The 26,124-nt window shown below is 55.9% G+C and overlaps 1 protein-coding gene across 1 annotated transcript in view; it reads left to right on the top strand.

Annotated features, from left to right (window-relative positions):
* The window catches only part of RTN4RL1 (reticulon 4 receptor like 1), a 55,953-nt gene that overhangs the window by 1,913 nt on the left and 27,916 nt on the right, over positions 1-26,124 (top strand). The gene's annotated exons all lie outside the window — the stretch shown is intronic.

Below are 26,124 nucleotides of genomic sequence, written 5' to 3'. Positions count from 1 at the left end.
GCAGACCCCCGGACAGGGCAAAGCCCCCACTGCCACCCTGGGGATGCTTTTTCCCACTGGGGGAAATGTCACCTTGCGGCTGCGGGGCCTCACGCTCGGATGCTCCTGTCTCCAGCTCCCGCCTCAGCTTTGTTCGGCGGATTAACCCAACGGGCCTGGTGGTCTTGAGAATAAGCCCCGAGCCCTCGGAGCAGCCCCAGTTCACAGCTCCGGTGCTGCTGGCTGGAGGAAAAGCATCATCCAGGCTGGGAAACCGGGAGCCAGAGGTGGAGGCAGGCGACGGGGCTGCTGGCAGGGTTGCATCCCACCAGAGGTAGCCTGTTAAGGTCAAGATCTACAGCTTTCATTTCTGGAGCTAGAAAAACAAAATGCAAATTGAAGAGCCTGTGGGCTAATGCAAAACCTATTCTTAAAGTTTTTGTCTTGTTAAGCAAGGAAATAGAGTGCCAAATAGGCTTTGTTAAGTGGCAGTCTAATTAATAATTTAAAATCTTGTAGCTGTCTTTCATTAGAATTTATCTGTACATCAACCACAAAATCAGTCAAACACACTCATTTATAAGTTAATGCCATTCCTGAATAATTCAACAGGCAGGCAGAGGAGGCCTCCATCCCGCCGAGAGGCTCTGCCTGCCCTGTCTCGCCGTGGCCAGGTGTGCCTGGCCAGGGGGTCCCGGTGCCCAGCGATCGCCCTGAGTGGGGTGCAGAGGGGACCCCCCGCCTGCGAGGCCAGGGGTGATGGGGAGAACTGCTGCTGGGGTGAGGTGTGGGGGCCGAACCTCTCCACGGGGCTCGTGGGTGGTGGGTTTTGTTGAGGGACAGGGCAGAGCAAGGCTGTGCTGGTGGGAGGTGGCATGGGCTGATGGTGGCACTGCCACCGCCTTGCCCGTCCCGCTGCCGGGGACCGGGGTTGGGCTTGGGGATGTGACAGGGCTTGGGGCAGCGGGAGCCAAGCTGTGGGTGATGTCCCTGGGGAAAGCAGCTCCATGTCCTTGCTCACAGGGGTCGGCTTTGCATGTGGTGCCACGCGGGGCAGAGGTGTTTGCAGCAGGATGAGCAGCACTGCGATGCCCAGCGGCATTTTGGGCCTTCTGCGCCCTCTGTGCTCCACGGAGCCACTGGGCAGCCCCGGTGAGATTCGGGGTGGATTTTGGCCGCTGGGATGTCATTGGTGGCATGGCAGCGGGTGACAGTGTGGCGTGCAGCTCCTGGGTGAGGGTGTCAGGAGGGCCGGCACTGTGCTGGGCACCCTGCTGGAGGTGGCTGCAGGCAGGAGTGTAATGCTGGCGATGCAAGAGAAGGAGATTTCCAGGTCAAGGATGACACCAAGGTCATGGGCAGCCACGTCCCTGTCCCTGCCATCACTCAGCCCATCGATGGGGCATCCAGCCCTGGTCCCTCCCTGCAGGGGAGCAGCCGGCGGGCAGGGCGCAGGCACAGGCTGGGCTGCGGTTCCTGCACCGGGGAGCCGAGAGCCCAGAAACATTTCTGCTTATAAAAGTTTAATTTCCTAAAGAGCTGAGAGGAAGCCACAAGCTCTCTGTGCCCGGCGAAGCAACGAGGGTGGCTGGGGGTGGGCAGGATGCGGCCCAGGCTGTCCCTGCGGTGGTGCTGGGGGGGGAATAAGGGGGGCTTGGACAGGCGAGACCTGCCTGGACGTGGAGCCAGAGCTGGGATGTGAAGGAGCTGTCGTTGCTCCGTGACCCGTGCCGATGGAGCTCAGCAGGGTCAGAGCCGTGGCCATGCTTGGCTAAATGTTATTCCCACCTTTTGCCTAAAGTGCCGCACTCAGCACCCCGCGGTCCCTTCTGGGTGCCTGAGGCTGTGGGTGATGCTCCAGGTGGCCTCAAAGTGCTGCACTAAAAACACCGGTGAAGCTACCAGGGAGACATAAATCCGTGCATTTTCCGGTGGGATTTCACACCCACCTTTCCCCAAGGCACCTGGCGGCGCCGGAGCCAGTGGCACGGGCTGGAGCGGCGGGCAGTGGGTCCCCGTGGTGTGGTGTGCAGGATGAGGCTGTGAGTGGGATGTTGTTGCCTTGGGGCTGGGCAGGGACTTGGGCTCCTGTAAGCAGCCGGAGCGCTGGTGAGTTTTGGCAGCAAAAGCCAAAACCCCGTTTGAAGGCAAAACCCAGGCAGGGAAGCGCAGAAGCCTGGAGGGACATGGGGGTGGTTGGAGTGGCCAGGGCCACCCCTCACTGGGGTGTCCCCAGCTCCCAGAGGGTGGCCCTGGCCAGCCCTGGAGCAGTGTGGGGGCAATCCCCACCTTGCAGAGGAGTGACCCAGGACACGGCTGCTTCAGCCCCATGGCACGGGGGACAGCTGCCTGTCCCACCCCACTCCACACAGGGCCACCCCTGGTGATGCCACTCCCCATCCTCACCCTGGGCTGCTGCTGCTGCCGTCCCCAAACGGCCGAAAACTCGGGCTTTGTTTGCAAAGTGCAATCCCAGGGCTTAGCCACGTTCGGTATAAACTCTGGTTATTAACAGCAGTTTATGTCTTCAAAAGCGCTCTGGTGGAGCCACAGGCAGCAGCAGGCAGGCGAGGCACCAGCACCTGAGCGGTGGCTGTTGGGGTTCCTAGCGGTTTGGAGTACCCGAGGTGCTGCCCTGACCTGGCACCCACTGAACGAGGCTTGGTGGCTGATTGAAGAGCAGAGGCAACAAGTGGGAGGCCAGGAGGCTGCGGGGAGAGCTGTGGGGCCGGGAGCAAGCGGGATGGTGGTGTGAGCCAGTGAGGAGGAGGAGAAGGGTCTGTGTGCTGGCGTGGGCAGGGGGTGCAGGGCGTGACCCCAGGGGCACCACTGGAATGCACGTGCGTCCTTGTAACTCTCCGTCGAGGGTGCTGCTTCCCCACTAGTTTGGGTGATGTTGCCCGAGCCTAAGGGGGGATGAGCCAGCTCAGCCTCAGGTCCCTCTGCCAGCAGTGCAGCTGCTGGTCTCCCCACTCCGGATTGCAGTGCTGCATCCCATCTCCCAAATTGAGGAAGCACCGATCCCCCTGTACCATCCCTGCAGAACGGCATTGCCATGGAAACCCACAGCCCTGCGCCTGTCGCCCGGCAATTTGAGGGGACGCTTTTAGGAATATTATTTTTACTGATGACCAGTGATGGAGGCTGGGTGCTGGTGGAGGAAATGCCTGCGCGCAGCACTGGGCGTTACATCCCCTCCCTGATGGCCGATCTTTCTCCTGGCCGCTCTGCCGAGGGCAGGGCACGTGCCAATCGGGCAGCCGTGGCTCTGCCCGCGTGTTAAGTGCTGGCAGCGGCAAGTGGCAGATGCAGGACAAGGAGATGCAGGGGGCAATCTTCTTTGCGCAGATTAGGATTGGGGGGCTATTAAGCAGAAAATGCTCCATGTGGTGCAGAAAGCTCCTTTTCCTCTTTAACAGCACATGTGCCCGCTGGCTGTTTGCTTCCTGGCAATGCTGGCACAGTGGCTTGGAGCCGGCACGGCAGCTTGCAGTCAGCCCGGCTTTGGTGAGCAGCTTTTTGCGATGCTCCTGCCCGGGCTGGTAGTGCTGTGACCTCCTCGGTGACTCCCAGTGCCGAAATCTGGTCACACTTGGGGCTGTGTGTCTCCCCAGCTCATAGCAGGCAGGACGGGATGGCAGCAGGTTTTGGCACTGGAGAGGTGACGGGGCGTCCATGGTGGTCCATTGCATCCCGGCGGTGCCTGGCGGTGGGGAGAACGTGGTGCCGGAGCCAGAGGGTGTCAGAGATGCTCCATGTGCACCCTAAGTCCCAGCATCACCATCACCCAGGGAGGCTGCGGTGTTGTTTACCGGGGAGCAGCGGCGGGAGGGAATTTGGCTGCTGCGCTGGCAGGGCTCCTTACGGAGGCAGCCCTGCAAGCGGAGGGGAGGTGCCAGCGGCTCTGCCAGCCCCGTGTGCCGCACTTGGGAACCGCTTTTTTTTTTTTTTTCCATCTTCATTTGCACCAGTGTTTGTATTGATTTGCTCGTGGAAACCTCGGTTCTGTGGCCACAGGCCCCCCACCATGCCATCTGAGGGGTGCAAAGCCTATCCGTGGGCATGGAGAATATCCTGGTGCTTTTTGGCCCCATGGCAAACCTGCGGTGGCCTGGGTGAGCTCTCAAGACTTTCTCCTGGCTGGACATCAACGAGCATCTGGGCATGGGGATGTACTTGCACGGGGCAGAGCCTCTCCGGTCTCCTGGTGTGAAGGCAGAGGGGTGTGAAGGCTGCCGGTTGCATCCGCTGCCATGCCAGCTCCTGCCCCCCGAGCTGCCCTGCCTCCTCACTGCCTGCAAATCCAGCAAATCCATCGGGTGCTGGATGCAGCCATCCCATGGGCAGCACGCTGGAGCTGGGAGAGGGACCGGGACGATCCCTCCCATGGCAGGGATGTGCCGGGGTGTTTGTGCTAACAAGCCTGGCGTATTATAATTTCAATGGAATTTAAAAAACAAAATAGTCCTCAGACAAACGGCTCCGCAGTGCCTCTGCCAGGGCCTAAGATCTGCTGCTATCTATTTTTTAATAATTGAGGGTAATAAATATGTATTTCTTTCTCCTTTCTCTCCGTACTCTGCAGCTTGTCAGCTCCCTGCGTCTCTCCTCTGATCAGACCCCATCTTTGCCGCACGGAAAGAAAAAAAAAAAAAGGGAAAAAAAAAGGAAAAAAAAAAAGAGGGGGGGGGAAAAAAGATCCTTTAAGCAAAAAGGATTAAAGCCTTGAAAGTAGGTCTGCCCGAGCCGCTCGGATCCCTCTGCTCCCCGCCAGCCGCAGCCAGGGCCAGGGAGGGCTGTGCCGGGGCACGAGGAGCATCCCCAGGAGCAGGGTCCGGCCCCGGGGGGGTCTGTGGGTGCGGAGTGGGGCTGGGCAGCCGCAAATCCCCTGGGAGCCCTGTGGCGGCTGGGCAGAGCCACCGGGCAACTTGGCAAACCGCTGTTCCGAGCCGGTTCTGCTTCGGCGGCAAATATTCCCCAGTGCTTTATTCCCTCCGGTTTTCCGATAGGGAGGTGTGCCTGAAAATGAGGAGGGGGTTTGATGGCAGGGGCGAGCAGGGGGCACGCTATGGGACCCACCCCCCCACCCCCCCGGCTGTGGGATGCTGGGGCGGAGGAGGCGCTGGTGTGAAGGAGGTGGCTATTTATAGCTTCCCTCAGCTTTTGTTCCTTTTCCAGTAGAGCTCCTCTCGAAATAGAAACAGCGCCGGCTGCACGGCCACTCCCGGGGCCCAGCCTGGCTGTGGGGGGCACCTCCCGGGCCAGGGCAGCGGGACACCCCCTGCCACGAGGTGCCATCGTGTTGGGCATCCATCCCCCTGTCCTGCATCCCTTGTGATGGGGCTGGCATGGGAGGGAGAGGTGCCCTGCTGCAGCCCCCCCCTGTGCTGGTGATGCCCACCCCGACCTTTGTGGGGGGTGAATGGCTCTGGGGGGAGCAGCTCTGAGGGGTGGGGGCGAGGGGGGTGGCACTGGGTGCCCCTGGGGAGAGCGGGTGCAGCCCTTGGGAGCACCCTGGCAGGGTGCGTCCCCATTTTGCAGCTCAGCTGTTGCCTCTGCTCTTCCCTCCCAGCATCCGACTGCCCCCCCCTCTGCCATCTCTGATCAATATAGCTGGGAAAAACAAAACAAAACAAAGTAAATATTTAATATGATCCAGGGAGCCACGGCGAGCGCTCCCCCCGTCTGTCTCCTCTGCCAGCCGCTCGCAGCAGCTCCCCAGCCCTAATGAGCCTGAGTGCAGCAGGGATCGATGGTGAAGGCAACCTCTGCAGAGGGGTCAGGTCCGCCACATCCCCCCCCCCGGTGCTGCACCGGAGCTGAGGCTTGGCCCCCCAAGCCCCCCAGAGCTGCCTGCCCTCCTTCTCCTCCTCTTCCCGCCCCGCTTTTCCTCTTCTGCATCCCCTTTGTCCTCTCCAGCTCCCAGGAGGGATGAGAGCTCCGGTGCTCCAGCACAGCCATCCCTTGTCCTGCCGCCACATGGGACATGAGCTGTGTTGGGTGTCAGCTCCGGGCTGGGGGGCTTCTGTGGTGTGTGGGATGGGGTGCATGTAGGGCTGGATCCAACACAGAAGGACGGTGTCTGGCTCCATGGATGGAGGTGCAAAGCCTGGGGGGAGCCTGGACACCCCTGGAGCTGGCGCTGGCTTCCTAACCAGTGCTGAGCCGCTGTCCCCGCTGGTGGTGTGACCTCCTCCTCGGCAGCCTCTCACCCCCTCGCCTTGGTCCACTGGGGACCTGCATCCCCTGGTGTCCCCCAGAGACCCCGAGTGCTGACGCTGTTTGGGAAGTGCCGGTGCCAGGCGGCTGGCAGGCTGGCCCCAGCAATGCCAGCGTGGGACCTGCCTCATCGCACTCCGGCTCCATGTGTTTTCGGAGTTCAGATGGTCCCTGCTGCTCCAACGCCAGTGCCGACAGAGGGACAGTCATTAACAAGAGCTGCCTAATCAAACAAGAGCTGCCACAGTTGACCTCTGCCGGACAAAGTCCCTTTCGTGCCCCCCAGCCTGCACTGTAGGTTTAGGAGACGGGCCGAGCCGAGCCGTGTCCCCAGGCAGGCATTCCAGCGGATGGACCTGTGCATCACCACGTGGCCTCATCCTGCCCTGGGCCGTGGCTGGTTTCCCAGTGGGATGCAGATGTGGCACACTGGAGGCAAAACTCGAGGAGCATCTGGCTGCACTTCTCTGCTACCATAGCACTTTGCAAATTGTTTTTCTGTGGAAAAGTCAATTGTCCTTGGTGGTGCCTGGGATGAACCCAGGGCTGAATGCTGTCCCCAGGTTGGGATGAGAGGAATGCCTGCTCTGCCTGACATCCATCATCCAACCCTGCCAGACCTCCAGCACTGCGAAGCCCCAGCCAGGCTGCCTCTGGGGATGGTGATCGGATTTACAGCTGGAAAACAACCTGGTGTGCCCTGAGCACAGAGCAGGGAAGGTCCGTCTCATGACTCCAAGGTGATACCAAGCATCTTCCTGCAGCTCGGGGGTCTCCGAGCAGGTGGGGGAGTGCAGAGATGCTGGAGCAGGACTCCCCGTGGGATGTATGGCAGCAGCGGTGTGAGCTGGGACAGCAGCACGGGTCCTGCGTCACTGATGCAGACTTGTGGCAAGGTGCCGAGAAAGTTTTGCAGCAGCATTAGAAAATGTTGACATGTTTTTTGAAACAATTTCAGATCTGATATCTGCGCCAGATTGAGTTTGTAACCAGCTTTATTGTTTAAGCCTGCTGGGATTTCATCAAAGGCGTCTGCTGTTTACCCAGAACCATTTCATTGGAGAAAACAGCAAACAGACCTGCATTTCTATCTGATTTCACTTTTTCCTTTTCCTCCTGAATTTAAGTGCTTGTGAAAAGCATGGCTGATAAGGCAGAGCAATGTGGATAAATCCCAAGGACTGGTTTGGTGGAGGCTCCAACAGCTGCTCTGGGTTTATTAATAGACGGAAGGCAGTTGCGGGACCGGCTGCCGGGCTGGAGCAAGGCACCGGCCTCGGGGGCACCTGGATGTCCCCAGCCAGTTTCAGCATCTCCATCCCAGCAGGCTGAGCCGGGTCCTGGCTCCTCGGAATGCCAAAGGCTGGGAAGAGCATCCACATGGTGCTTTTTTACCACTCTCAGTGCGATATCGGATTTAAGCTATGAAGGAGCCAGTGTCTGTCCCTCCCCAGGGAATGGCAGCGACTGGGGCAAGCTGGGCCAAAGCCAACGCAGCCGCAGGAAGCTGAGAAAGATGGAGAAACCAAACTAGAGAGGGGCTTGGTGTAAACCACAATAATCCTCCTCGCACCTTGGTCCCAGGGGGCTGCCTGCCCAGCTCTGACTTCTGCCCATCCCTGACCTCCTCCTGCTGGGGAAGAGGGCTGGGGGCTCGAGAGAGCACCCAAGGGGGTTTTACAAGGAGCTGTAGCCCCCTCTGCCACCGACTGCTCTGCCCCAGGCATCCTTACCATGGCTGCTTTGTGGGTGCTCCTCACGGTCACCCATCACCAGCATTGTCTTCTCCAGGGTTCGGCATCTTCCCCGCTTGGGAATGGTGTCCATCCCCACCTTCCCTGGCCTTTGGAATGCAGACACGACAGGCTGGGGTTGGTGGGGTGTCCCCCGCTGCCTGTCCCCGAGCCCCTTCAGCATCTCCTGGCTGCCCCGGGGCCGGTGCTCCCTGGGCGGGTTGTGCCAGTGGCACCTCGCCGGCGCTCCAAGGGCTTGTCTCTTCCATCGATCACACCTGCACGGTGACAATGTAATTTTTATCTCTGGTTGTTTATTTCTCAGACAGAACTACTTGTAAATTCCGAGAAGAATATATATCCTGGCGCGTGACAGATCCAGCACACGGCGATTAATCTGCCCTCTTAAGACCTGAATGCAAAAGTGTCCCAATGTCACTCCTGGACGGGGTGTCGAGCCCCGGGCTGCGCTTTGAGGATGTGCAGAGACCCCGTGGCAGAGCGTGCCCTGGTCCAGGTGATGTTCCCCTACTACTTATTGCAGTCGCTATCAGCTCCAGTGACTCCACACTCTGGCTCTCCGGGCTCAGGCTCCAGCTTCTCTTTTTGGGAGGTTTATGCAAATAGGTCTGGATTTTTTTGCCTTTTTTTTTTTTTTTTAATTCCTCGCTGCTGCTGCTCAGCTGTGCCCCAGATAGCAGAAGTGCTGAGGACAGGTGTTTGCGGCAGGTCCTGCGGCACCCGCGTCCCAGCCGGCTGCCTGACCAAGGGGAGGAGGGATGTGGCGAGGGGATGTCCCGGGGGGACAGGGGCAGAGAGCAGCTGGCAGAGGCCAAGGATGGAGAGGAGAAGGTCTTTTAGTGGCTGGTACCTCCACACCGTGATAGGTGAAGGTCTTCTAATGGCTGGTACCTCCACATGGCGCTAGCGAGGATGGGCACTGGTGCCAGTGGGTGAGGTCTGTCCCCAACCTGAGCATCCCAGCAAGGGGCAGAACAGGGCTCAGGGTGTTGATCTGGACTCTGCAGCAGCCCGCAGCCCCGTCAGCAACACCCTCCGTGCCATAAAGCCGCTTATTTACAACCTCCTACTCGGGAGCATCTGGGAAGCAAAGCGCGTCATTTCCAGAGAGAGCAAAATGCTGCATATTTCAGTGTCTTTTGAATTTTTTAGGTTTCCCTGAACTGTGCTAATGGGTTGGTGGTGGCGGGGGGGAGGCGAGGGCCCAGCCCAGCTCCCGGCCTGCCTTGCTGCTCTGCCACGCGGCCATGACTGCATTGCTGCTCTTAAAATATTCAGTGCTGTTGGCCACAATTTCACAGCGGGTCAAAGCACGCCGAGCCAGCAAGAAGGAGGGAAAGTGTGACAACGAGATTAACCCTGGCCCGGCAGGCCCCCTCCGCGCTCGGCAGGCTGAGCACGATGTGCTGCAGCCACCTCATCCCGGGGGACAGGCAGTGAAGCCGGGGGGGGGGCTGGGCGTGACACCCAAAATGCCTCCGGTTGCCCCGTCTTGCTGTGTCCGTGGCATTACCTCCAAAATGCTGCAAAGCGCCAGCAGGAGCATCCTGGGTCCCGCCAGGAGGGCTGAGCATCCTGTGGGCTCCAGCATCTCTCCCAGGCAGGGGATGCTCCTCTCCTGGCTCCAAGCTGCTGTGAAGTTGGAGCTGTGCTGGATTCTGGCACTGCCCTGGTTGTGCCACTGGATGAAGGGCTGAGGATGCCCCCCTGGGTCTGGGGGACATTGCTGAGAGTCCTCAGTGTTTCTGCACTGCAAGACACGGTGGTTCCCAGGCCTTGCACAACCATCAGTTAGTGCCGACGATGGAGCAGCAGATTTACGATGCAGAAGAGCAGCTACTTGAACCTAGAGGGGTTTGCTGACAGGGATTTAATAATCCTGCCGTCGGCCCGGAGTTTCCTCTGCAGTTGCTGGCTTGTCTGCCAGGCTTTTGTAAGAAAACCTGGGCTGTGGTCTGTGCCACCCCTGCAAGGGGGGATGGTGGGTGGTGTCTGTGTACCGGCGTGGAGCCCAGGGTGGATGGGGGATGCTGCATGAGGCAGAAGGGTCTGTCCCAGGCTCAGCCCTGGGAGCCACGTGCTGCCTGGAGGCTGGAGACCTCCAGCAACTGCCCCTTGCATGGGCTGCGCGCTCTGGAGCTGGGCTACGCCGCACGGCCAGCTTGGCTGAGGCTTGGCCTCGCATCTCCTGCACTTTCCTTGGCTTCTTGGTTGCATGCGGTAACTTTGGAGCTCACCGACAGTAGCACGGATGATCCGCAAAGCCCTTCTCCTTGCACGCAAGCGTGGTGTCATCTGTGGGAGGTGCTGCAGCTGATGGGTGCTCTCCTGGGGTTTTAAGGATGCTGTAGCTGAGCTATCGGGGTGTCCTTGGGGGTCAGGGTCAGCCCCCAGGCACCCCCCAGCCCTGGGGAACAAGAGGCTGGGTTGGATGCTCAGTGGCCATCCCACTATCCCGGGCAGCCACCTCTAGCCTGAAGGCAACCAGCCCTGAGGTGACAGTCCCCGAGCACACCGGCTCAGCCCCGAAATGTCACCCCCGCAGCGTGCACAGGCATGTTGGCATCTCTGCCGTGGTCGGGGTGTGAGCTGGCCCCGGGGGTGCCCTCCCGCACCCTGTGCTGGCAACGCGCCGGGCTCTTCTCCCTAATTCTGCTTGATCCCTGTTAATGTACCAGCAGATGTTCTCATTATCCATTTAAACATATAATCCTTCCCCGAATCCCGCTAAGCTCCTGGCCTCCCCGATACCTCATGGCAGTGCGTTCCACAGGTTAATTATCCATTTTTAATTAATCACCCAGCGGAGAGTGACCTGTGAATAAGGGATGTGAAGCTCCAGCAGCTGGGAATAGTTGGCAAACCGTCCCCAGGCAGAGCCACGCCGGTGTTGAGCTCTCCCTGGATAACAAACCCGGCTCTGAAAATTTCTGTTTTGTGGATCTGGCAGGACCAGAGGATAGGACAGAGCCATGTCCCATGCGGATGGGACCCCTCCACACCCCATGTCCCCACCAAACCGGGAGCAACCGTGTCCCCGCTGGAGCTGTCTGGGTCCCACTTGGGAGTGATGGAGTTTGGGGGGGGGGCAGGGGGGAGGAGGAGTGAGGTAGAGAGGGAATAAAAATCACATCTTGTTTTTAAAAGGCATTTTTGAGTGAATGCTGAATAGGGTTTGGGAAAATTGCCTTAAAGGCCTGTTCTCTGCAGGGACGGAGCTTTTCATGGAGCACAAGTATTTTGAAACTTAATTGCACATTTGCACGGGCTAGTGTTTTTATTTCTCTCAGGTCTCCAAGGTGGTCTTTGAAGATTGCTGTCTCTCTGTAATGGTTTTCTTTATCTCAAATAAATTCCGCACACCTGCAAGGGGGAGCTGCTTGAAAGAAATGATGTTGAAATTGGCTCTCGATTTAATAAATCTGCAAATGGAGTTAGGATGCAGAGAGGCGAGGTGGCTGGTGGGGCCGGTGGGCCTCCTCCCCATTCCCCACCTTTCCTCTGCCCTCTCCATCACCTGCTTTCAGCCTCTCCATGGGCCAGGGCGAGCACAGGGCTGAGCAACGTGAGTCCAGATGCTGCCTTTCCCCCCCGGCAGCTGTTGCCAGCACATCCGAGGGGGCTCCGCTGATCGCCCTGCCGTGCAGACCCCTCTAACGCCCCCCTGGCCGCCTCCTGTGGCAACGCGTTACCCTGGCACAAACCTGCCTGTGGTTCCGAAACTGGCAGTGAAAGCTGCTGGTGGGAGAGCATTTAGAGCCCTGCCACGTGCCACGAGTGTGCCGGGCAGGAGACGATGCTACAAGCCAAACACCAACTATCCCAAGGACCCTCCTTTGAGGACCTTCTGATGCCGTTTCCTTTCCTGGCCTCAGGTTTGGGGTTTGGAGCTGTGGTTTGCTCCTCCCGCAGCCGCCCACCATGTGCTGCCACCATTTCTCTTGCTCCGGTAATCCATGCCATGGCTCCCCAGCTCTCCAGGGAACGTTTAGCTGGCTCTCCATTTTGGAAGCAGAGCAAAGCACCGGAGAAATGCCTGTGGCACAGTTCAGCCACGCTGGCTGTGTCGCTGCAGCAGGCAGAAACAAATCCCCAGGTGTCCAGGGCAGCGAGCACCGGGCAGCCCCGGCTGTCAGGCGGAGAGGAATGGGCGGCTGCGGGAGTACACAGACAGGTTAATGGCAGCCAGGGATGCTGCACAATTGGATTTCGCCTCCCCATTTCTTAAGGAGTCAACATCTTTCCTCCCTTGCTCAGAAATCTGGCGGTCCCACTCCTCCTCCCAGGAGCTTAGGTGGCAGCAGGGTGACCTGTCACCCACGGAAAGGACCCAAAAGGCCATTTAAAACCCTCCCTCCCCTCGCTGGGCTCCCCAGACACGTGGTTACCCACAGAGGCCTTGCTGCCTTCTGCAGAAACCCCAGCTGCTCGTGCTAACTCGGCTTCAGGCGAACAAGACGCCGGGCGATTTTATTGCATTGCTGGATTTTGTTCCACTCTGTTATTCACCGCGATTGAATTTGCTGCCGTGGAGGCAGGAGCTGGCCCAGCCAACGCTCCTGTGCTGCCCTCACTACTCTGGTGGGACCGCGACCTTGTCTCAGTATCTCGCTTTGCCCTCGGCTGGGTAATTTGGTGCCGGCATGGGAGCCGGGTATTTGTCTTCTGCTGAGCATCCCGGTGCGGTGCGACTCCCTTGCCTGAGCCAAATCCTCGCTCTGCTCCACTTTTAATCATTGACCTTGTAAATGCTTTCAGGGAAAGCTTCCGTCTTCCCAGCTCTCTCCTCTCTTTCTCACCTGATTGTGTCACTCCATCCCCATGTCCCCGAGTAGCTGTCAAAGTTTTGATGCCATGTGCATCACCGTGGCACTGGAACCTCAGCAGAGCAGAAACTCGTGTTCGGGTTATGCAAACCCTCCCCAGGTTTTAGACTTGCCGGTTCATGGTGTCAGCTGGGAAGCAGCAGTTCATCTTTCTCCTTCCCTGCTTCTCAGACTTATGTAAAAAACCACCTCAGGTTTGCTTGAGATGGAGGTTTCCTGGCCTGTTCACTTTTTGTGCTGGAAGCTGTGTGGCGGCAGGGCGAGGAGCATCCCACCTTTCTGTGCAAGTGGCCCTTGATCGGTGTAAACCCACCCAGTGGCACCGATGCCCCCCTCCCCACTGTGGGCTCCATGGCTGGACCAGACCCGGGACGCAGCTTCATCTCACCCCCAGCCCTTGACAGGGACACCGAGCCGATCCCAGAGTATTAGGAAACACAGCTGGGAGCTCTGTGGGCAGCCAGCGGGCAGAGCTGGCTGGGAAAGCTGCTGAATCCTTACCCTCTTCATGTCAACAGCAACAGCTCTTCTCCCCCACCGCCTGTGCCATCACCTCTGCCCTGTGATTGAATTAGGGGGCTGTAACCCACCTCCCTCCTGGCCCCGGTCCCCGCCGCGCCAGGCTCAGATGCTGAACTTGAGAGCCATAATTTAATTAGTCTCAGGCAGACAGCATGCTCGGATAGCTGTCGGGATCTCTCGCCTCCTCCCTGCCCAGCCATGTGCTGATTTATGCTCCCAGGCGACAGCTGGGATTTTGCGCGGGATTTTTGGTCTGCCAGGATGCATCGCTCTTTTCCCAAAGTGGGAAGCTCGTGGGGTGAGCGAGGAGTAGGAGGAAGACGGTATGGGCTGCGGTCGGTGCAGTGTTTGCCTGTGTGACCCTTCGTTAGGCTGGCCCTTCGTTTGGGGGAGGGAGCAGCGATGGGGAGCGGAGGCAGCCTGTGTCGTTACGGCAGCGGCTGCTCCTGGACTTCCTGGGTGCAACGAGCTTAAAGTTGCAATTAATAAAGTGCTGCTGATGGGAACGCAGGGTGGGAAGTGAGCAGCGCTAAATGAAACCTGAAAGGTTATTCCAATAAGCAGCAGCACAGTTTCCAGCTGCGCTCACTTTCCTGGGAGCTGAGGGACGATGGATGGGATCCAGGGAAGGGCAAGAGATGCCGAGTGGGATGAGGGATGTTGCTTGAGGATGCTCAGGTGCTGGCAACGCCTGCGGCACACAGGGGCTGCTCTGTGCCCTCACTGGGAGAGCAACAGCATGAGAAAATTTGGCAGGGGATTCTCTGTAAGTGCTCCCAGAGGAAGCCTGTTGGAGGCCAGCAGAAGCTCGGCACTTACTGGAGTGAAAAATATGGCAGGGGAATCAAAGTGGGAAGGGGACTGGCTACCCCATCCCAAGGATGCTCATGCCAGCACCCAGCTGGGAGTATAGCAGGTGGGTGCTGCCTGTTCTGTGGCCCTGGTGGCCCCTCCACAGGGGCCAAATCCTGCTGCAGGCGCAGAGCCTGGTGCCCCCCACGTTTGCACGGGCAGGGTTTTGGGGAGCGGAGTGAGCCGTGCTGCTTTTGGCAGGGGATCCTTGCAGCATGGAGAGCCGGCTGCCAGCCGCAGTGGGGGCTGCAGGGGGGAGCGGAGCTGGGAGCCAGGCTGGAGAGGAGCCGGGCAGGGTGGAGGTTCCTGGGAAAGGCGTTTCTCTTCCAGCTGAGCAGGCAGGAGCCCAGGCAGGCGGAGGCAGCCAGCGGTGGCCTCTCCCTGCCAGATGTAGCTGTTCCAGCTCTCCACTGGTGCGACACCATGGGGCTATTATTAGACTGAGCTGGGTCCAGTGGGTAGCTGTAAACTCCCCGATGCCTCCAGTAGCTCGGCAGATGCCAGGGCAGAGTGGGATCTGCCGGCACTGGTGGGGACGAGAGGCTCTGTCGAGCTCAGAGGGGGCGTGGGTGGCAGTGAGGGGTGGCAGAGCCTCCCCAGAATGGGGGCAGAGGGGTGCACTGGAGCTGGGCTGGAGCCGCAGCAGGAAAAGGCAGTTAGTTGCCTGAACAAGAGGTCTGGCTGATGAGGAGGGCAGGGAGCCCCCAGGAATGCTCAGGGGGTCGGTGGTGGCTGGGAGAGATGCTGCCCTGGCAGAGGGGTGGGACGCAGGGCTCTGTGTGAAGCTGCACCCAAAAACCACATCTGAATTTCGCAGCACGGCTCTAAAATGGAAACACGGTGTCCCCATCACTGCCGTCCTTGGCAGGAGGCACGGGGAAGCGCAGCGGGGCTGCGGCACACCGGGACACCCCTTCCCGTGCCGGAGGAGGGCTGGGGCTGGGGAGACATGGCACCTCCCCGCTGCCACCCTCTCCCCCAGCCTGGTTTCCAAGCAGGAGTGTTTAAATGCCTTTTATGTTGTGACTCAAATGATGAAAGGCCTGAAAATGGGACTAACAAAGACGAGTTGTACTTCAGAATAAAAAAACCCATGAAAGCAGCAGATGCTGTCATAGGAATAAATTGTATCAACAGTGATCAGATGGGAAGTGAAAAGTCAGAATGGAATTGCTCCCTCTTTCCCGTTTCCAGTGAAAATTTCTGGGTCCATGAATTTAGCCAGAATCAGGTAGGATGAAAGGCTTTGTCTGACAAGGCATTTCAAAGCATCTGGGAGCCTCCAGAGAAGATGTGGCCACTTGGACAGGGAAATGGAGCCCCTCAGTTTTAATGAGCATTTCAATTGCCTTCCTTTATCCTTCTGCCAACATCTTCCTTTTTCTTCTTCTCCTCCCCCCGCCCCAAGCCTGATTTCTGCTGTTTGTGATTTGTTTGAACTTTGCAAAACATGTATTTAAGCAACACAACGTGAGGAGGCAGAGGGTAAAACACCCCTGTCACTCCACACAGCCTGTTGCTTCTTGCAGTAAATACCTCCCGGCTGCGGCCAGCCCGGCCATTTCAGCTGCTGCCAGGTCGGCACCACCATCCTTCAGCATCACCCATTCCCTTCCCAGCCCTGCAACGATTTACCACCTCCCCGACTCCCCTTCCTGCCGCGACTGGGTCGCGTGCAGGCTATAATTAATAGAAATTAGACTGTCGAGACCTTGCAGCCCCCATCCCGTAATTACTTGGCCTTGCTGCATTCAAGGCGCAGAGATCAGCAGCGAGCTCACAAGCCACGGGCGATGGCAACACATCCCGTTAACAAGCTATTTTTATTAAGCTTTTAATGCAGGCACTTGCGTGGCACTGGGGGATGTGCAGCATCTCCACAAAGTCCGCTCCCAGGGGGATGCACAGGGGGATATTTTGGGATGAAATGCCGGCATCAGAGCTAGACAAAGCAGGATATTAGCAAAGTGCCGTGTCCCGACCACGTTCATCACTCGCACATTAATTCCTGGCACCCAGCCGCTCCAGCTGCCCACTGTCCAACTGTACAGATTTCAGGGGCTTGGCAAGGCGCTGATGCTCAGCACGTGGGTCCTCAGCTCCCCCACATCCCCCCGCACGGCAAGAGCCACGTGGGAGCATAATGATCCCCGACATCTAACTGGGCACATAGCATCTCCCCACCGGCTCATTAAACCTCCTAACGGCCCCGGCACGAGGTGCGGGTGCCGGGCAGAGGAGCAGCAGAGCGCGGCTATTCACACTGCCCTGCTTTTATCACTGTGCTTTTCGCAGGCTGGGAAAAAGTTCAGTGCAAAGCACGGGAAAGGTCTCTGAAAGGCAACCGCACTCACGACGCAGCGTGCCAGCATGCATCTCTGGTGGGGATGGGATTTTGCCGGTCTCTGTGATGCGCGTTCGGCTGTTGAGCACAGGGATGCTCGCTTGGAGGGTTCCTGGCATCACACGCCCACCCTGAGAAGAGATAGGGTCTGTGGAAAGGTGCTGCTGCCCATTTTGGGTGTGGGAGAGAGGCCTGAGGTTGTGGTCTGGGCTCCAAATGATGCCATCACTGCTTTTTTTTTTTTGGGGGGGGGGGGGGCGGGGGGGAAAGAAAATGTGACAGAGCTGGCGGCTTTGATGCCTGCCTGTCAGCCTCCTTCCCCCCTGCTGCAGGCGGAATGATGTGCCGCTGAATGGGGAAGAAGGTACATGACAGGCTCCAATTTGCCCTCTTCTCCACCAAACACAAGGACATCCAGGAAATCTGAAATGCAGAAAGACTGAAAAGGGATGAAAGGGAGCGTACGCAGCACGGTACGTAATTAGCTTGTGGATCTCGGTGGCACAGGACACCATTGGGGTCGGGACCTCAGCAGGATTACACGTTTATAGAGCTAATGCTCTCCCTATTAGCCATGATAGCATAAAACCCCTGCAGAAGGGCCCTTCGCCTCCCTGTTGCGGGCCACCATCCGCTCCCTGCTCCATCCATGTAAAAGTCCATCCAGCGCACCCCTGGATTTCTGCAGCCTCTGGTTTTTGCATCCCTTGTGTATGTGGGCTGGATGGCAGGGCAGTCGAGCATGCACCAAGAGCCCTGGCAGCTGTCACTTTGCTCTTCCTTCTCACACTTGCTCTGTTCTGGCTGTATTTCTGATCCTAGAGAAACCCTCTGTCGGTCCTAGCCAGCCGCTGGCAGGGAAATGAGCTGGTGAATGTGCTTTCGCTACACATGAGTTTGTTTAGCATTTGATACTGATCTGGCTGGTGCTCATCTGGGGTGGGTTTTGTCATTTCATCTGCAATTGTTTTGCTGTAAAGCGCCTCAGAGGGTTCGCTAGCCGGCTGTTTTACAAGGGACACCGTTCTTATTACTGCTGTGAATGAACTACTTTGCATTTCTGTGAATGGGAAGGAAAACTTGTCACCTCAGGACAAAAAGGGAGTGGAAGTATCTGATGATCCCCTGAGAGCCTCAGACAATCCACTAAGCTCAAGTCATCCTTCTATATTTCTCTTTCCTCCGGGGCAACTGGAATTATTAGTCCCTTCCCGAGGACCTCAGGATCTCCCTGTCCTTTGCCAATTCCCGTCCTGGCTTTGCTGCAGGCTGCTGGCACGTCCCGCTGGAGCTCGTCCTGTGCCAGGGACCAGCAGAGGATGCCTGGTGCCTGCTGGGGGGCAGGACAGCAGCACCCAGAGCCAGTGAAGTCCCTGGCTGTGCCTGAAATCCTGCAGTACCTATGCACGCCACGCTCCGGGTGTCCCCTGGGCCATGCCATCCTCTCCTGGAGGAACAGGAGCATCCTGGTGCCCATCGACACCTCCAGCCGTGGCATGACCCAAGGACTTGACTCATCTATGTGTAGAGACGTGCCATTTCCCTCCAGCACGCCTCTGCTCTGGGAAGGTCCTGGTGGTTTTTGAGATGCTGGTCCATCATATGCAATAGGATGAGAGACACAGGGGCACAATAAACCCTCTGGCAGCAGGGAAAGGAGATCAGAAAAAGAAGATAATCTCTTCTCCCTGGTAGCCAGGGATAGGATTGCATGGGAATGCTTCAAAGCTGCGTGAGGGGAGGTTTAGACTGGACAATAGGAAGCATTTCTTTACTGAGAGGGTGGTCAAACCCAGGCACAGGCTTCCTAGAGAGGTGATCCCCCATGTGTGTCAGTATTTAAGAGGCATTTGGACAGTGCCCTTAACATGAGGCTTTAATTTTTGGTCAGCTAAAGTGGCCAGGCAGTCGGACTAGGTGATTGTTGTAGGTCCCTTGCAACTGAAATATCCCATCCCATCCCATCCCAGATCTGCTTCCAACTCCATGCAAGCAGCAGCCCAGCCTCTGACCTAGCTAGCCCTCTCCCAGATGCTGGCTTTCCAGCTCTGCACCGAGGTACCAGCTCTGTCCCGTGCCTGCAGCCGCCAGAGCAGCAGCATCCGCCCGCAGCTGCACTCCAAGGCCATCGCGGTGGTGCAGGCGTACTGCAAACTGGGGTTAAGCAGAGCAGATTACACAGGGAAAACACACTCTACACTCCCTCTGTTTCTGCATGTGTTAGCCCTGAGACAAGCATTTACATTAAACAAGTTTCTACAGCCCAGTTTCCGATCCCACTGCCACTACCGCCATTGGCCTCCTTTTTTCCCCCTTTTTCTTTAGCTCAAGTGGCGGGAGGAGGAGATGCAGACACGGAGAGGAGTGCTAATTAAACAGGGAGTTCCACATTAGGGCACAAATCCTCTGGACCAGCACAAACCCTGCCAATTTCTGCATTTATTTATTATTTTTTCAGTACAATTGTAATTTCCAGTGGTGCCTCCAGCACCAGGAGAGAGTTCAGGGGCTGCTCTTGGAGAGGATTAGCACGCTGGAAGCATTATTACTTTCCTTCGCTGTGAATTCAGGAGTGATTCCCTGATGGCTGCACTCTATATAGAAGTGAATCGGTGCTAATTTGTTTTTGAGGATCACACATCCACCAACATGTGAAAGACAATCCTGCCTCTCGATGTATATTTCAAGTCAGTGCTACAGCAAACAACAAAAAATAAGCAAGCAAAGGAAGCCAGACCTCCCTCGCCCAGAAAGCCAGAGCTGGAAAAGAGCGGACTTTCATTTTTTTTTTGCTCATGTGACCTGGTATTGCTTCTTTCCAGGCGCGTTTTGGGTTTTGGTGGTGCTGCCCGTGGCGAAGGGCACTGGGGGCTTGGGCATCCCTCGTGCAAAGAGCCTCAGGGATGCTGCACAGGACAGGATGTCAAAGAGACTGAGCATAAAAGGCTTGGGGTTTTTTTCTTTTTTTTTTTTTGTTCCCTTTTACAATCATCCTCGAGTTTAACTGCAGGAGAGAAAGAAATTAACTAATTGAATCTGTAATGACAGAGGGGCTGGGCACCTGACAGGAGGGTAGCCGCCCTGCCACCCATCGCTCCTCTCTCTTTATTTGTGTGATTCAGAGGGACGTGGTCCGTGGGGAGATATCACAGCGGCTGAAATGGAAGACAAAGCTATTGTTTCAAACAGAGTTATTGATTTTTACATTATTACACTATGAAATTTATGGTCTGGTTTCAAACTGCAATAGGAGTTAATGACCACTATCCAGAAACTTCCAGGTGACCTTGGCCTTGACTTTGGTGGAGGAAGGTGAATAGCTCCAGATAACGGGTCAGCAAATGTAAAATGATCTTGTGACACCCTAAAGGACTTGATTTTGGGGTGCTGCTGGCCCCAGGGTTCTGCCCTGAGCTTTAGCTCCCATCACTCCAAGCTGGTTGACAGCAGTGATGGAGAGAGGGAAATTGGACCTTCTCAGCTCCAGGCACAAGCTGCTCCTGCTGTTAAGCAACATTTTGCTCCTCCTGAAGCCCCCAGACAGAAGCACCAGGATGTCCTCAGTGCTCCTGACCATGGTTCTCCATCTTTAACTGCCCTTCCGGCGCAGTTTGGCTGGCCAAGGGTTTGCTCCAGTCGGTCACCACTGGAGAAACGCAATCCAGGAGGCTCCAGGATGGCTGAGAAGCACCTGGGAGAGGAACACAGCCCGGAGCAGGGGAGATCCTGCAGGAGGGGAGAGCAGTGGGCAGTGCCTGCAAAGGGCTTGGCCCGTTCCCGGTGCTGGCCAGCCCTCCCATCCTGGTTGTGCCATTTGCTTTTTAATGTCGGGGCTACCAAAGCGGGGTCAGGGTGACCATGAGGTGCTGGGGACACGGAAGGATTCATAGGGGCTACAGCACTCCCTAGTCTAAAGCCTTTTCCTGGCTTTTCCTTAAAAGGTACCTCCTGATGCTCCTTTGGCACCAGCCTCTTCCCAAAGCTTTCCTTAGCAATATTCCTTCCAAATTTCCTTGTACGCTTCCACCTCTGGAAACAGTCTTGCCAGCAAAGGCAGGCAATTCCAGCTGCTGGAGAAGGATTTTTTCTTGTAGTACCTTCTCCCTGGAACATCCCCGATGCTACACCCTGAGCTAAAGTCATGTGAAGGCAGTAGCCTCCAAGCTCATCTTCTGCCTCGGAGGTCATAATTGCCATTAAATCACAGCTTGCCTAACCAAATTATGCAAAACCGAAATTATCTCCAATGATTTTTATGTTGCTGAAATGTTCCAGAACTGCCGGGGTGATGACTGGGGGATTGGGAGCAGCTGTCACTCCATCAGAAACCATAACTCCAAACAGCTGGGATCTGTCAGTTATTTATGACACCGTTTGCAAAAAAAATAAAAAAAAAATAAAAAAAATTGATGAAGGTGGATGGGTGGTTGCCGCTCTCTGGCTGAAAGGCAGCTCGTGCAGAAAGCAAAGCCCTGTGCCAGGTCCCAGCACCGGGAGCTGCCGCTGTCGATGTGGGGAGCAAACCCACCGAGGAAGCTCCTGCTGCAGGACCACCGGGCAGCACCTGAAGGGCTTTGCAGGGACGCTGAAAGCTGCTGCTCGCTGGGGAGTTTGGTCTTTGTGACAGTCAGGATGGGCTTGTTTATTTTATTCTCTGTGTTGAAATTAAAAAAAAAAAAAAAAAAGGAAAGAAAAAAAAAGAGGGGAAAAAAACCCACACACAGCTACTAAGCACAGGTCTGACACTGCTTTGTCAAACCATCCCAGATCTGTTTTGGCTCGCGCCCAGTTGCTGTCGCTGCTCTGGCCTTGCCTTTCATCGTCCACCGCTTGGCAGATGAAATTGTGAACATTTGAGGCTTCTTTTTCTCCCTAAACAACAGTTTCTCTCCGTGGGGGTGTGAACATCCCATTCTCAGTTAGTTCCCAAAGGATCCTTTTCCCTGGGGGTTGTAGTCGTGTCTTTGTCATGTCTTTGTGTCCCGGTTCGCTCCGGGTGGATTTGGAGAGCATCCTTTGATAGATCCTGGGTGTGAACTGGGCAGGAAAATCTGTCTCTGGAGCTCGCTGACAGCGAGGTGGTGGTGTTACACCAGGTGTGAATTTGCCCTCAGAAGAGGGTGAGTGATGAGTAAGCTTCTGCCTTTTTGATAATCTCAGCTGCGAGCAGAAGCCAGATGCTTTGTCCCCACTTGTAGCTCGCTCTGGTTAAGTATTATTATTTATATTATGTAGTAGCTATACATAGTGTTTTATGGCAGTAAAGATACATAAATCAGCAACCAGAAGACGAGGGCTTTGCTCTAAAGAGCTTATAAATCTAACAGCTTGAGCAGCACCGGTAATGGACACAGTAAGCAGGCAGTCAAGTTGCATGTAGACATGAGCTAAGATGGGTCTCCCAAAGCAGATGGCGGTTTAGGAGAGATTTGAAAGAGAAGCAACCTGCTCCATCCTCGAGACCTGATCCTGCGGGAGAACTAGACGGGCCGTGACCCATATAAGCTTGGCCGGGTGGAGAGGTGGAAGCATCCATCTGAGCAAAGCAGCTCGCAGAGGGGGAGCGGGCAGGGGGCGGCAAGGGCTGGTGGCAGGGCTGCCCATGGGTGCAGGTACATCTCCCCCAGGACCGAAGCATCTAGCCTTGTCCTGAGTGGTTTCTTTCCCTGGAGCCTGAGACTCCTAATTAACATGTGGCATTGCGTCTTCCTAAATAAACGAGCTCTGCCTTGCTTGGAGATACAGTAAAGCCAGCAGAGCACCGGCGCAGGTACAGCCAGCTCTTGGGAGCAGGCTGCTCGCACAGCACAGCCGAGGCCAGTGTCCCCACCGCGGTAGCAGAGAAATGCTCCAACCCTGAACCTTCCCCTGCTCCACCCCCCCGATCCTGGGTATCAAACCAGCTTTTTCTTCCCCCCCCCCCCCAATTTCTTCCTGTGCTGGCACTGGCCCTGGAGGAACCTGGTTGGGGCTGGGGGGAGATGTGCAGTGTCTGGCCGAGCCCGCTGGCTCCGGGCGTCTGCATTCTTCTGGCCGCTTTCAGCTCTTGCAGAAATTGAGGCTTCACGCTAAATGCATTACGCTGTATAACAATTAATCCCGTGCTACATCTAGAAAGTCCTTACTCATCAATAATGCATGTGGGAGGAGTGATTTTCACTCTCAGTAATAAGGCTAAGACAATGGAAACAAGCAGGTAATGGAGAACATTTATAATGATGTTAATCTAATAATGAGTCTAATGCTGTTAAAAGTAAGACTGCAAACTGGACGCATCCAAAGATAAATTATTTCAAGCATTCATTAACTGATGCCTAATTAATGCCCAATTAGATGCTACATGGGAAATGGTTTGGACAGTTGGACAAATTCATTCCAATCACTTAAACCTCAGTCAAAAGCAGGAGGCGGCAGAAGGACACTGCAAGCAGAAGCCAGGGTGACAGTGCATCAGTGGGAGAAATCCAGGAGATAAAACACCCCCTTGCTGATTTTATCCGTGTCAGCAGGGCTTTGGTTTTTTTCACTTCACCGTCAGGTTTCTGTAGGGTTTTTCTGTGCTGCTTTTGAAGCAATTCCTCCCTGGTGAGCTCCGACACACATGCTGGTGACCCTCCATCTGCCTCGAAACCTTTACAAGATGAAGCCGAAAGGGCTGTGTCAGGAATAACGAGTTCAACAAGTTAGGCAGGGTCTAACCCTCAGGGGAGGGGGGCTGCGACCTCTCGGGAAGCCCAGCGAGACCCAAGTGCTCCTGGCTGTCTCCCCCCCAGTGAAGCTTGGCTGCTGGCCATAGCCAAGCCATCACAGTGCTGGTGGTACCTGCCGCAGGAGCTGCATGGCTCCGTGACCACAGCCTCTTTGTTTCTTGGGGGTCTCATTCCTGGATCTAAAGTGGGACCAATCCCAGGGCATCCCAGGAACAGCTTCTCACAGCACTGGGTGATCAGCCGCTTTTACGGGCTTGGAGGCGAAGCATCCTTGATAAGACCGTGTGCCTTGAGTGCATCCACTGGGGAGTCCATACATTTCCTCTTTCCAAGTCCTGCCCACCTAATTATTATTTTTTTCTAAGCATCCGTCCTTCTGTTTCCCCATTCTCTTCACGCCCGAGCTGCAGCACGTAGGTAGAAAGACATCCCTGGGTTTTCTTCCTACAATCATACCCTTGGGAAGCTGAGAACCAGTAACACCCCAGACCATCCCCACCACCATCCATGACCGTGGGAGTCACATCTCCCTCTCCATAGGAACTTCAGGAATTAACTCACAAACGCCTGTTAATTAAAGAGATGGACTTGGCTCCCCTCTGACCTTTACCTCTGGAGTTATCCCTGTAGGCAGGGAGCCGTTAAACACTGCGCTCCGTTTCAGCAGGAGCCTCTACCTTGGCTGCGCTCCAGGGAGACCCAGGCTGCCTTCGTCCATCGCCGCGCTTTGCTAACAGTCGCCTGTCATCGCCATCCATATACGTGAAATTGTGTATGCTCCCAGATCCCTGCCCAGCTCCACCTCCCGTCAGTAATCCCGTTAGCCTGGCAACTGTTGTGTCACGGAAGAGCGCATAAAACTGTTGTTTGGAAGCAATATGTAATCTTCCAACCTGCTGCTTATAGCTGGGAGATGGTTTATTGATTCAGACCCTTGTGATTTGGTATTTGCAATAACAGACTCTACATGTGGGAGATCGTCACAGCACTTGTGCCTGGCAGGATTTTCCTAATAAACATTAGACCTACCGAAGGCTTCGTACTTCAGTGTCACCGAGGTAGGATGGGGAACATGAAGCTGTCCCACCTTGGCAAAGCTCACCCGTGGGTAAAAAACCTATCAGAGTGTATCTGCAAACCTAGCTTTATCTTTACCATCGTTATCTGGTGCTCAGATAATCACAATATCCTTGGGATACGGCTGTTTCCCAGGCTGCACTTGCACGGTGAGTTGCAGCGAGGGCTCCTGTTCTGGCAGGGACTGCTCGGGAGTCAGCGCTGGCACGGTGCTCCCACCAGCACAGCTCCTCTCTCCTCGCAAAGGCACGAAATGGTACGGTGGTGACTTGGAGAACGTTCCTTTTCCTACACAGCCGTAGGAGTTGTCGCCAATTAAACATTCCCGACTTACAGCCCCTTTCTGGCAGCGGCGCAGGAATGAGACATCTCGCCTGGTAGCCGATGTTTCATTTCTGAAGGGCAGTGCCTGGAAGAAGTCCCCCCACTTCTCATAGCAGCCAAGGCTTGGTCCAACGCTTTGGTTAGTGATGCTATTTTTTTTCTATTAACAGTCTAGTCAGAGGTGACTGCCTCTTACCGGTGATTTATGGAGAGCCTGAGTAACCCAGTTTATCTAAAAATGTGACAACTTTGCCTTGAGAGGATGGGTCCAGATGGACGGGTCACCTGCTGTTAACTAAACGGTAATAGATCTCCATACTAGGCAAAAGGCAATGGTAACCACGGAGTTATATTTCAAACACAATTAATGAGAAAATCGTGAGGTTTTCTTGCCTCCCCCTTGTATTCAGCTGTAGGCGGTGAAAAGAGGGACTATAAAAGCCCAAGGGGTCCAGCTCACAGACTAGCTGGTGATAACGACGTGGAGTAATTAGAGATGAACTCCACTTCCACTCTCGTTTTTCAGATTATTACAAGCTGAGCGCAAGGCAAGGACTCGTGGGCAGGATGGCATCGGCAGCTGTACGCTGCTCCGACGGTACTCCTTTCTCGTGTAAAGTCCAGAGGCAGAATTCATTAGACATGAGCAAATTTTGCATGTAAGAGGAAAAAGCCAAATCTAGGAGGAAAATCTGAATGAGAAATGACAAGTCTGGTGCAATGAGTCTGAAAAGCCACTTGGCGCAGAAGGAATAGCCTGAAAGCAAGCCTGGTGCGAGGAGTGGGAGCGAGACGGGAACGGGGCGGCGAAACCGGCACTCTGAGAGCCGAGCAGAGGGAGGGGATGATTACTGCCTTGCTCACCGCTTCTTCTCCACAGCGAGAAAGCCCCGGTCACAAGCACACTCTGTAGCATTAGAGGATGCAATATGCTTTGCCACAGGACATCCATTTAAAAATATGTTTGAGCATCCCACTTCCAAACGGAGTTTTCAGCTCAGCCTTTTCCACCAACTGCCGACAACATATTTTCCTGTAAATCACTTGGTTTTCAGGGTGGATGGTGGTGTCTAACAACTGTAGTAAAAAGAGATGGCAGGGATGGGTCTGCTCCTTCGGGGGAGCTGGGTGTGTGGTGCAGATGCACCGCACACGTGTAATTTTAGGGGATGTGCTGGGAATAATTAAAGCTCCGTACCTTTTCCTCTCTGGTATGTAAGCATGGGTGATATAAGAGATGCATTACAGGAGGGATGGACACCTGCGAGGGTTTGCATCTCCTCTGTTTGCTCTCACACCTTTGCACAACGGCGTTTTCTTCGCTTGTGCTGGCTGCCTGCAGGCAAGGGGCTCTGCTGCCTGCACTGCCAGCACGAATTCTCACCCCGAAAGTTTCCCCTGGCTGTTGCGGACTGGGAGCACAGCCCTGCCTGTTGCAGGCAGGGTGAGGAGGCAGGGAGTAATCCATACATCACGTTTCATCTACCGTGGGTGATGAGCCCACTCGTCACAGCCAC

Source organism: Falco punctatus (genome assembly GCF_963210335.1).
Source record: "Falco punctatus genome assembly, chromosome: 1".
Classification (NCBI taxonomy): Eukaryota; Metazoa; Chordata; class Aves; order Falconiformes; family Falconidae; genus Falco; species Falco punctatus.
The sequence above is the reverse complement of the archived record's forward strand: the minus strand, read 5'-3'. Positions and strand labels throughout refer to the sequence as shown.